This window comes from Idiotropiscis lumnitzeri, chromosome 9 (assembly GCF_059441095.1).
Source record: "Idiotropiscis lumnitzeri isolate Australia: NSW breed Sydney's pygmy pipehorse chromosome 9, RoL_Ilum_1.0, whole genome shotgun sequence".
Lineage (NCBI taxonomy): Eukaryota > Metazoa > Chordata > Actinopteri > Syngnathiformes > Syngnathidae > Idiotropiscis > Idiotropiscis lumnitzeri.
In genome coordinates this window covers 2898959-2911754 of record NC_142399.1, presented here as the reverse complement: position 1 = coordinate 2911754, position 12796 = coordinate 2898959, and positions in this window count along the sequence as shown.

The window sequence follows — 12796 nt, the reverse complement described above, 5'->3', positions numbered from 1 at the left end:
CCTTTTTTGCCCCAGACCCGCCGGCCTTATTCCTAAAAAATTGTTGGTCACCCCCGGGAGAAATGCTCAGGGCAGAGATTTATTTAAAGAAGATATTTATTAAGCTAATCAGTAATTTTGGAGATGAGTGCAGCCCGGCGGAGCCGTGAGGTCAATGAAAAAAATGGAGCCCTTTCTGCGTGATTTTGGTTCCACTGCACTCACGTAAAAAAATCAAAGTAGTCAGACAATCATACAAGGATTTCCCACAAACTTACCAAATCGTTTGCCAGTGTAATTCAGGGGAAAGATGACGCCCATCGACAATATAGTCAAAACTATTAACAGGCCGATGATGTGACGCTGGAAGGACAAATAATTAATCACATCCCCCTCGCACTTCCTCCTTATCTCGTTTTCACTAGAGTCAGATCACAAAAATAGACTCAACAACCAATTTGGGGGAAAATAAGCCGTTCCAAGTTTTCTTTTCAAACATTGACAATAGCTCACCTGACGTGGGCCATGTCATTAACCCAGGACATTAACCGCTTGAAGAGAAGAGAACAGAAATGTCAAGGAAGACCATTTTTGGGAGAGTAACTCGCATCAATATCAATATCATCATTAGTCTTTTTTCAACCAACTTACTTCTTCTTTAACACCAATGTGTAGTTGACGTGAAGGCGAACTGGAAGATGAAGAGGAGTCGCTCTCATCATCATTCATGATGTCATCCATGTTCGACTGCGCACTGCATGTACAAGCAAATTATATCGGCATCACGTCACAAGGTAGTACAAATAATTGCATTATATTTACAAGTATACTATTAAACTATACGAGAAACTATTTAGTGCCGAGCATGTACTTGTTTTAAACTTTTATTTGGGTAAAGAAATGGAATCAGTACTTTTGTTTATTTTTTTTTTTTAATATATTTCTGTATTTCTACTTATGTACAATATGACTACTTCTGCCACCTCTAGAAGATGGTATCAAAAACAAAAGAGGCAATATTACTACTATATTACCTCACTGAATCAAATCCCATGACATCCACCACACACATCCGCAGAGCGCCAAATTTGTCTGCCTGCACCTCAATCAAATACACCAAAATCGCATTAGGCCATCTGCACTGCGAGTTAGACCTTTTTTTTTAATCTAGGCTACTTTTTGTAACCAAATTGCAGATGTCCCGAGCGGCGAGGCAGAAACACCCAGTGAGGCGTGTCGCATCAAACAAATTCACAAATTCTGAACCAGACCATTGCCACGGCACAAAAATGACAATGCGCTCATTTTCACACCAAGCGCAGACTACTTTGTCGGATGAGTCGGGCGCAATGCAACTTAATGCGATGAAATGCCCAGACAGGCCCCAAATACACAAGTTTATATTTGCATTGGCACAAAAACGAAGTTATGCCCGTTTTTACGCCAAGAGCATTTTTTTTTATAAAGCAGTTTTAATATCATTTTATATTTTGCCTTGATGGAATAAATATCTTAATCTTGACAACAGCAATCTTTGTATATATATTTTGCAAATGTAATTTTTGAAATTATAAATATTGATTGTACAACTATCCACTGATGTTACTGAAAACATTTAAGGGTTTCCTAAAGGGGGGTTACACCATAATGACAGGGTGGAAGGCAATTCCAGGGTAATATTTTTAGGAAAATACAAAATAGCTAATAAAAAAAATCATTTTATTGAACAACTTGTTTTGAACAATAAAATCGTGAAAAACACATATCTATAGTATCCATTCTACATTGTAGAAATAAATTGTACAACATGAAGAACACATTTTAGGAGACATTATTGTACTGTATGTAAGGATGGGGATGGCACTTTATGCTCACACTGACCCAAAAGTTTGTTGATTGATGCATTTTGAGTGCAACAAAAACTATAAAAACGAACAAATACAGGATGAGTACATGACATTGTTCGACTTACGCATCGTCTTGAGTGGAGTTTCCCCAGCCTCCCGTCATCACACGAAAGCAGAACACACACAACACAAGCTGCAAGTACAGAAGCGTTAATTAGCAGACACGACCTTTGTAATTTTCCCTTGCGGATTGAATTAATTTCTAGGTAGAAAATCGATAGCTCGATCGAGGAGGTTATAATGTTGTAACGAATTGGGTTATCTGTTCTTGTGTTTACATTTGTGTTTTGCTGAGTGGTGTTGTTTCGGACTTTTATGAATGCAACACGCGACTCACTGGACGGGAAGGGTGAGCGAGAGAGAGAGAGAGAGAGAGAGAGAGAGATCCGTGTGTGCGAATGACGGAGGGAGTGGCTGAATCCTACAGTGTAGGAGCTCTTTGTAATAAAAAAAGTGATGATTTAATGGAGGTCTGACGTGTGTCTTTTGGAGACGCTACAATATAATGTAATTTCTGTCACGATAGCAACAATGAGACGAAGATGAAAAATAGGCGAACAAGACTTGAGAGTAAGAGGGAGTTGGATTATTTGCAAAAACTCACCGCGAAGCAGAAAAAGTGCCCATAGAGTACAATGAACACGCCACCAAAGTGGAATTTTTCCAGTAACGAACTGTGTAATCGCGCTCCATAGCAGTGGTCGATAGAGTTGTTCGAGGCAGCCCGTGTCAAGTGGCTCGCCACAAACAACAACATTAATAAAACCATGCAGGTCATGTTTCTATAAAAATGGACATAATTCTTTTTTGTAGAGGTTCATATGATGCTCACGATCGCTCCGAAAAGTAATTTTCTTTTTTTGCGTGGATGGGTGGATGTTTCAATCACACCTGGCAGGCATGTCGACGTCATTCATCGGTGCTTTGAAACAAAGATGTTGAATAATCCAAGAGCACTTTCGCCACGAGGTCACGTGTCCATCGCGTCTCTGTTGATAAAAGGTTTCGCCTGCAAAATTGCGAATGAACTCCACGAAAGTGTGAAATTTGTTATCCCCATGCATGCGTGGGTGTCTTTTTATATTTTTTTGCCTTGACTTCCTTCCTTTAACATTTTAACCCCCCTGATAGTCATCCAGAGATAAAGAAGAGTTCACGACTGTAAAACAAAGCGAAATATAAAGGGGAAAAAAGTGAATTTGAATTGTCTAACAGGACATTTTATTGATTATTTTGATAGGCATTTCTGAAAAAAATAATGGATATTAGTGTAACATAGAAGGTAAAAAGTGGAAGAATGTTGCAGTTGTTCAAAGCTTCTCACAGTGGAGAAATTGAAAGGCAACCCACTTATCAAAGGAAGGACGTGTGTGTATGTGTCAGGGGTGGCCGTACATTAATGGCCCCGACACTCAAGCACCTGAATGCATGTGCCGATTCCCTGCAGGGGTTGTCAGGTAGACCGAGCACAAGAGCCTGCTGATGCGTCATGAATTGACACAAGAGTTAGTGGCCGAAACCGACAGGAAATAAGACTCTGTGCGATAGCTAGAGGGGGAACTGATGTTGAAAACAATTCCCTGGATTTCCCATTTGACGTTGACAGATTGATGAGCTCTAGCTCAAAGCCGTCCACTAGATTGCTACCTGGAGATTGATGAATGCAAAAAGAAAGTTTTCCTTTTTCCGTATTTCCAGGTTAGATATCTTCCTAAAGGGGTGCTTCCTTACAAATTCTAGTAAGATAGAAGGCTGTAAAAATGGCATATATATATATATATATATATATATATATATATATATATATATATATATATATATATATATATATATATATTATATAAGAAGATCTTACTGTAATTTAATGTAATATTTATTAGATATTTTGTTACATTTTTACAAATAAAGAATTGTTTAATGGAAAAGAGTGCAGCTGTTCTCAGGATTATAGCCAATCCCCACAAAGCATGGCACCAAAACATATCCTTCTCCAATATGTCTTAAGCCTTGCCCTTCACGCAATGCTCAATTTGTACAAAGCTGAAAAATGAAATTGTTTTCAGAGCTTCACACTTTCCAAAACATTGAATTCATCATCGCACGAAGGGCCTGCCTTTCGTGTCCACACAATTTATTCGCACCATTAAATCCCACCTGACACTGGACATGTGCTGAAGAATGAACGGTTGCAGGAATGATAGCTTGGCGAGGCAGCGTTGAAAAGCTCAAGCCGCGTCTCTCACACAGCTGCACTGGCTAATCTCTTTCTTGTGGTCCGTAGATCCACTCCCTCGTGAGGCGTTTTTTCTTTTTTTTTCTTTACCGCTCACATACATTTTTCATCTTCACAGCTCCACCAGCAACTCTCACAATAGAGGTGCCATTTTATTTCCTCGTGATTGTCAGTTGCTTGACAGTGCAGGTATCTTGCACACATGGGCAGAATTTGTGGTTGCACTGCAAGCTGCAAAAGCACTGACACCACAGGAACAGGTTTAAAAAGTCCACCCTGGCTGATGATGACTCAAATATTTTAATCTAATTCTTTGCAGGCTGCAGGAGACGACAGTTCCTACGGTTATTAAATCAGATAAGAAATACCTACAAACAAATCAGATTAATTTAGAATAAAATTACTCATCATCCTTGTGTAAGACTCCTCCATATAAATAAAATAGAAATATCTTTGAGCCTTTTTTTTTCTCATCCCAAAAAAGAAACACTAATGCAACCCCGCGGGCTGCCACTCTGATAAGATGAGGTAAACTTGAGCTCATAATTGACTCCAACAGTTTACTGCTGCAGCCCTCCAGGGCTCTTTACCACCTCAACAAAGCAGCAGCCTAGAAATAATCCACTCATGTCTCAACTGCAGCCTGTGGAATGCTTTTGCTCTTACGATTTGAGCAAGTTTAGGATGACAATACCGTACTAAAATTAGAGCATTGAAAACATTCAACGTCAAGCAAGGTCGAACAAAAACGAAACTTGTTTTACCAGGTGACCTTTTGTATTGGAGGAGTAGCCTGGACACCACATCCACTGTATTAGAAAGCGTGGATGTGCTAAATGTAGTAGAATATTCAAAATTGAGAAAAATATTTTCACATTGGGAGCAAAGCAAAGAGTAAAAGAAAAATAATGAAAAAGTTCAAACCTTGTGCGACTCCTTCCCAGTGTGAGATCCAGTTCTAATCTAAAGCAACACTTTATACAGGTCGACACCCGTATAATGTCTCAGTGCGCTTTGTCAAGGATTTATATTAAACTTGGGGTCATGTGAATCTTATTATATTTTTGTGAGTCATATTAAAGTTATATGCGTGTGCCATAACTCGCACGTTTGTGTCGTCAAAAGTGACGTGTTGGCATAACAACATACACAGAAACCTTGACATGTGGCCAAGTGTGTCTTGAGGCTGGAACGCAAGACAGTTGCTACACATGACATCGGGACCCTCGAGGTTGGAACAACACAAATATTAAAACATCATAAATGCATTCTATGTACCTTCACATTATATTTTATTACCTTTGAAATGGAGCCCTGGAGTGAAATCTTCTCAAGAGCCAAAAGTCCAATAAGAAAGTGTCATTGCTTATCAATCAAAAACATCATTTTAATATCTTTGCAATGCTACTTGCATAAATGCAGCCGATTCCAAAAGCTAGATTGCACTAAAGAAAAAAGAATTTGACACTTTCTTTCCCAGCAGCACTTAGTAAGAGTAATTCACGCTGTCCTTCCATCTAGGCTAGATTACTGTGATGCACTTTACTTTGGAGTCAGCCAGTCCTCCCTCAAGCACCTCCAGTTGCTCCAAAATGCTGCTGCTCGTCTTTTAACTGGAGCTCGGAAGACGGATCACAAAACCCCGATCTTGGCCCCTCTTCACTGGCTCCCAGTGCACTTTAGAGCTCGCTTTAAGATACTTCTTTTGGTCTTCAAGTCTTGAAATGGTCAGCGTAACTCTCTGAGCTCTTCCACCCCCTACACACCTGACCGCTGCTTCAGGTCTGCAGACCAAATGCTGCTAGAGGTGCCGAGGACTAGTTATGGAGTAAATGAAGCTTCAAATCTGCTTCATGAACCAGTTGTAGTATTTTTGGACTCCTGCAAATGGCAGTTTCTGATCAACATTGAGCTGAAAGCGCACATTTTAAACCCTTCATTTAAAGCAACAGCGCCATCTAGATGACGCAAAAATACAACAACTGGTTCATGAAGCAAATTTGAAGCTTCATTTCCCCTTCACGACGAGGACCAAGCGCAGCCTCAGGGGGGATGGGATCGTGCCTTTTCTGTTGCCGGTCCTTCCCTATGGAATGAGCTTCCATTAAATGAGGCAAGCCCCGCCCCCTCTCGGTCCACTTTTAAAACCCGTTTGAAGACACATTTTCATTCTTTCGCTTTTGACTCAACACAAGACTGTTGCTGCTCATTTATATGACTCCATATGGAAAGCGCTTGGTTACAGCTCCAGCTGTTGTGAAATGCGCTATATAAATAGAGTTGTTCAACATTCTAACATGACCTTGATCAGATGCTGACTGGATTATTTTTAGTGTGAGGCTGAATGACACACCCGGTGGTATTCAAATAACTATTTGATTGTCTTCGTTTGTTGTCCCCGTTGAATCCAACAACTCGGATGTGAAAGGAAATGAACAATTTGCGCTAAACCAGAAAGAAACGTCTCATTGGGGACGTTGGTGATGCGGAACTTGACACCCCCATCGCCGCTGCTGTCGTCTGAGGCGTTTATCTGTCGTGTCATTGCGATGACCTCAGGAGGGGCTGCGCAGACGAAAGAAATGAAAAACATTGAAGCCCACCGTGCCTTCATTGTCTGCGTTGTGTACGCCGCCGCACGTAAGCTGATTGGACGGGCACGATGGTAGCCCCTCACCTGAAATAATGAGTGGGATTTCATTTGCATTGTGAGGAGGCTAAGGAAGATGATCAATGAGGTGCCAGTGAATGAGATGGAAGCAGCATACCCAAGTAATGAGCGACGCGTGTGGTAAACAACTGCAGAGACGTGATGAGAGAATTTGTTTTCCATTTCGGCGTGCTGCGCTTCAGCGAAATATAACAGGCTATGACAATATAATGAGAGGACAAATTGTCTTGTCAATTTTAGCGTGCTTGAAAATTAAATGAAAGGAAATACGGTGATGTAAGAGAAACCTGTTGCATTCTCGCCGTAAAAAATATTAGGCAGAATTATTTTGTTTTTAATCATGACAGAATTCGCAATTTGTACTTTGCGGTTTATGGCCTTTCTTGTTTTTAAGCCATTTTACTGGAGGGTGATTCCAGCTCAATTCAACCAATGGAGTTAAGCCGTCCACCTCAGAATTGGATGGAACTGCGTATTTGCTAAATATCGTTTTACAACACCAAATCCAAAAAACACACCAGCGCTTTGAGAGATGCGGCATGCCGAATATTTCGGATTTAGGCAAAAAAACGGCATGGAAGTTGATCTCTACATTCCAATATCGTGAAAGTTACTGGGCCAATTCAAAAAAATATATTGTTGGGGTGGGAAGTCAACAGTAATTCTAAATCTACTCTTCTTTTTAGGATTGGGCTATGCCAGTGCTTCTCAAATTGGGGGGCTACTCGGCCGGTAGTGAATTGTGTCACGTGATTAAAAAAAAAAAAGCCTGATGTTGTTTGTGCACAGTATGTACATAAAGTATGCCTCTGAGCTCAAATATTCCAAAATGTAGTCTTGCGCTGCTAATTGCCCTCAATCCACCGCGTGCCTTTATGCATCCTGCAGTTCCAATGTGTCAACACACATCTGACATCTTGCGTAATGCTCTTGATTGAGGGGCGGCCTCGAGAGCCAGAGACAATCAACTCGTCCTTGAGATCCTGATGGAAAGAAAATGACCTCCCTCGTTCGCGATCTCATCTGGCTATTTTTGAAACAATCATTTTGTCTCGTGTTAGGATAAAATAGCGGTTTATTTGCGGAAATGCCATGGTAGGTATCAGCAAAGATCAACGAGCCATCATTTATTGTTAAAACGCGGCGGCTGCATGCATTATTAACGAGTAACCAAATAAAAGTATGCCGCATGTGAAAACGTCTCTTGCTTTCTCAGCCAATTTAAACACATAAGCAGATGGTATCATCCTGCCGCTGCATAATGTTGCAAACGAATATTTTGCAACCTTTGGCGGATTCGTGTTCACATTAATATTTCACGCATTCTATTTCTGTGTCACTGTCAACCCAGCGCCACAATAGCAAACATCAAACTACTCTGAGCAAGATAGTACGTGACTAAAAGACACACAAGTGGTATTTTAATTAAACACGAAGATGCTTCTCACACATGAATGACAAAGTAGCTTTGAAAAAAAAAACGTGGCTAAATTGGTATTAAAATTTAAAACATTGCCCTTACCATGTGTTTGTGTCTGAATATGATCTTATGACGTTTCTATTTGGATAAAAAGTTTGAATGATTATTCACAAAAATTACTAAATATCCTAATGAACCAAATTGATTTCTTATATATCATGTTTAATTGTATTTAAATATAAATATTTGGGCATCTTTCAGATCATAACATCTTTTTTTGGCATGCATATGGTGGAATGTGTAAAAGTGCTGGGTTGGAATTCAGGTTAGGTTGGAAAAGAATGTGCAGCGTTAACAAATGCACTTGAATTATATATATATATATATATATATATATATATATATATATATATATATAATATTAATAAATATGTACATTTTTACTTTTTTTATATAATTTTTAATATATTTTACTAGGACGACCACTGTCTTTGACCTTAAAATGCAAGGGAGGTATGGTGAAAAAAAGGCGGAAACAAAGTTAAATAATGCAAAATGTAAACGTTTATTGCTTTTTCATTTTTGTGTAAACACCCATCCACACAGGTAAGACAAATTTTCCCATTTGATGTAAAAATATAAACAAGACAAAAATAATAATTAAAAATAAGGTTCCCATTGCTTTAAATAAAAAAAAAATCATATTAACTCTAGGTTCAACCCAATAAAATCAGTTGCTTCTTCTTCTTCTTATAATTATTATTATTAGCGTTTGAAAGTTGAAGGTGTCGCACAATTCACGCGACCACAATTAGAAGACGTCGCTTCCGCTTGGCAAGTCACTGTCAGTCAAACTCGGTCATTTTCAACTCATCCAACCCCCCCAAAAATGGTTGCGTTTGTGTCAACAGAAAGGCTCTGTCCACGTCTTTCATGCTGCATTCTGCGCCGAGGGCTCTGTAATGGAAAAAAAACACAGAGAGGCTCTTTGTGTGGACTGAAGGATAAAGAAATGTGATGACAGCCGAGAAGTCTTTAAGCACCTTAGACTCAAGTCTTTCTGCAAAACAAGACAAATACACAGTGAGCAGAATGATCCTTTTGGAAAATCCTGCATGTAATCTGAATGGGAGAGGAGTTTCATCAGTGGCATTCACACCCCCATAAAACTGCAGTGACAAGCATGTGGTGAAATGGATTTGTGAAGGAATTTGAGAAAATGGATGCATGCATAACAAATGACATACAGTACAGTGACGGTATACTGAGACACTCCAGTAACACGGGGACTAAAATGTATACATTACAGACAGTAAGGAGCAATGCATGACCTGCTAAATGTTCTTACACAAACGCAATATTAATCAGAATGCCATGTTTAGACTAGTAAAGCCACAAATAACATTTTATTGCAAAGAATTTTGGGGGGTTGGCTTCCCCTTTAAATATACAGTGTGAGTACATTACACTACTGTATATCTCGATTAGATTAATTTATGTTAACAAAGATGACAAATATGTGGTGTACAACCATACAACAAGTTAGAAAAGTCAGTGTGCACATGTACTTTTCTTATCAGACCTGTTTCAATACAAAAATGGCATTATGTCAAAACCCGTCGCTTTCCCATAAAACACGCATACATACCATGCTGCTCTCTTGACCATGAGATGGTCGCATGATGAGCGCTGAACTTGTTCTCTCGCAGCAGCTCCACTATCCTAAAAGAAAATAAGTGCCAAACGTCACAATCGAGAGTAGACTGTATGTCATACATGTATCTCCATCAAGACTGCCAGTTAAAAATGGAAAGTATTATCCATATACAGGAAAAATCGATGACAGCATTTCTGTCAAGATTGATTTGTTTCGTTGTTTTGTACTCGGCTGGTAGCGAATGAGTTAATAGGCTGTCGGCTAGTGATAGGTAAATGAAGCTTCAAATCTGCTTCATGAACCAGTTGTAGTATTTTTGGACTCCTGTAGGTGGCAGTCTTTGAGCTGAAAGCACACCGACTTGCCATATTTTAAAGCAACAGTGCCATCTAGAGGACTCAAAAATACAACAACTGGTTCATGAAGCAAATTTGAAGCTTCATTTTCCCATCACGACTGTCGGCGATATAACAGAAGCTCTTTGCAATCCCTGTAGGCAGGGTCAAATATTTTGCAAACTCCATCTCAATCCTGCAGCGGAGGTGCTCGTTCTTTTGTCAATGGTGCTCATGACATGCGACTTTTAAAGTCCATTTATGCGTTTTGTGCTGATGAAAACAAATAGAAAAGGGCTGGGCGATATGACCTAAAATCAATATCGCGATAAATTGGGCAATTTTACCTCGATAACGATAAATGCACGATAAATTCCCCCTGAGGACCAAAATCAAAATAAATGCAGAAAATGCATATTAACTGCTTTTTTTTATTGACCAACTGGTACACATTACTTTCAATGAAAAATAGAAGTACAAAAATCATTTGAATAAACATTCAAAATAGCTTGCTTTGCATGACTTGAACAATGTCACAAAGAACAGGAAAAAAAGGGTACCTCTCACAAAATCTTTTCCTGCAAATAGATTGTGCCGAGATGGTGTAATGCCATTTGCAAATGCTTAGATTTGTGTAAAGGTATCTTGTAAACAATATAAATAATGCCATGTGCAAAGGCACTAGTCGCCTGTAAACAAAATGCTAAATAAAATGAAAAAAAAAAAAATCAATGGAATGCCAGTGCCAAACAAACGCGTGTGCTTCATCAGTAAAATGTGCCGTCTCGAGTACTCCGGTGCGCAGTCGCCACTTGTCGTCTATGTACTGCACATTTCAGGCTCAAACAGGGATGCATGTTGCGACTCGACCACAAGTCGGATGTGGATGCAAAATGCTCGACATGTCTCCGCTCCCGTCCCGATGTTGTCCATATCGGGAAGTGCTGTTTGCGGCAAATATTTTCGTACCTCTTGTCAGCTACGTTCCTGAGGCGTTTAAATCCTGTGCGCTCCACTGTAACTTCAGGAGCTCTATCTTTAGCTATGTGCTAGGCTATCCCGTCCACCACTGAGACGTTCTCTCGTATGGTTTCGCCTCCGTTAGTGGGCTGTTGTCACTTGTCCAACCTTGCTTCTCACTTTGAACTTTTAGCACAAGCTCCAAGTCAACAGCATGGTTGTGTTGTGGGTGGTGAAAAAGAAAAGGTTGGACGCGCTGTTTCAGGTGCTTACGACGCACTTTGTAGTTCATGTTCTTTTGCGCAAACATCGTCTTTATGGAACCCAAAACATTTCCAAACGACAGATGTCGAATTTCTTTTTGGGACAAGCGCGACAAGACCAATTTCAACTAACGTTACTTCGTCTTTAGCCGTGTCAGCCGCTTCTGAATTTGAATCGCCAGCTACGAACGCGTCTTGTGTTTACATTCTTCTACAGCGCCTGAGTCACGTGACTACATGCGCTGGAGCAGACTTAAAGAGGCATGAACATTGCCGCAGACAGAAAAGACTTTCCTTTTTCATTTTTTTTTTTAGACACCGAATTTACCGACATGGGCAAAATGATGTCGGTCATTCTAATAAATTTCGGTAACGGTAAATTTTCGGTTAATCGCCCAGCCCTAGTCTGAATTAACCTTCAAAGAGACATGAGCCAAACTACAACAAATGTTGTACAATATGCACGCAGAGGTTTGTTTTATTGGTTTGTTTCATTGTTTTATAGCATCTGTGTAAATGTATCCGCTCACCTGTTTAATGACCCATACATCTTGACCACTACCTAGAAGAAAGCAGACACAAATTTTATTGAGTGTTAAAAATAATAACTGGGTAAATTCTCGCATGCATGCATTTGAGAAGTCACTGCATTCCATCACTGTGAAAAAAGTAAACCAAATTTAAGGTAAAGGCCTGAAATTGAATTGAATTCATGTAACATTTAGAAAACAATTTTAGGGTTGTTTAGTCTCATTTATCAGTAAGAGTGTAGATTTTAGAAGCGCCTAATTAGAGGAACTTTTAAATCAGCAGGAATTTTTATTTATTCCGTGCAGGTTTACTTTTTTGTTAGTGGGTGTTAGATTTAAAGATTAAATCAGTATTTTAATTACCTGTTTAGAGTTTATCTGGACAGCAGCGATGAGGTTTAAAAGAGGCATCGCAAGATCTCAAATTCAATCACAAGAAAAAAAAACAAAAGAAAACGTGAGAGACATTGAAGAGTACGCTGCAATTTTTCCACTCAGAAATTCCAAGTCTGTCGGTCGTCACAGTTTGTTGGAATAGTTAAGATAACACAACATGAGGGGACTTCTTACCTCTTTAACAGCAAATGATTTCTCAGTGTCTGTTTACTGACGTCAAACTTCACAAGATGTATTAAGGGGTGGGAAAAAAAAAAAACATTCATTCCTAAATAAAGACGTTATCATATAAGTGTCAAGGATTTCAGCATAAATTTAAAATACGATTGCTTAGTGGGCTCTTAAAACAGTGAGTTGGTGTCAATAAGGCAAATATTGAGTGGCATTTTGTCAGCATATTTGAAATGAAAAAAAACCAAAAAAACCTAAGCAAACATTACACATG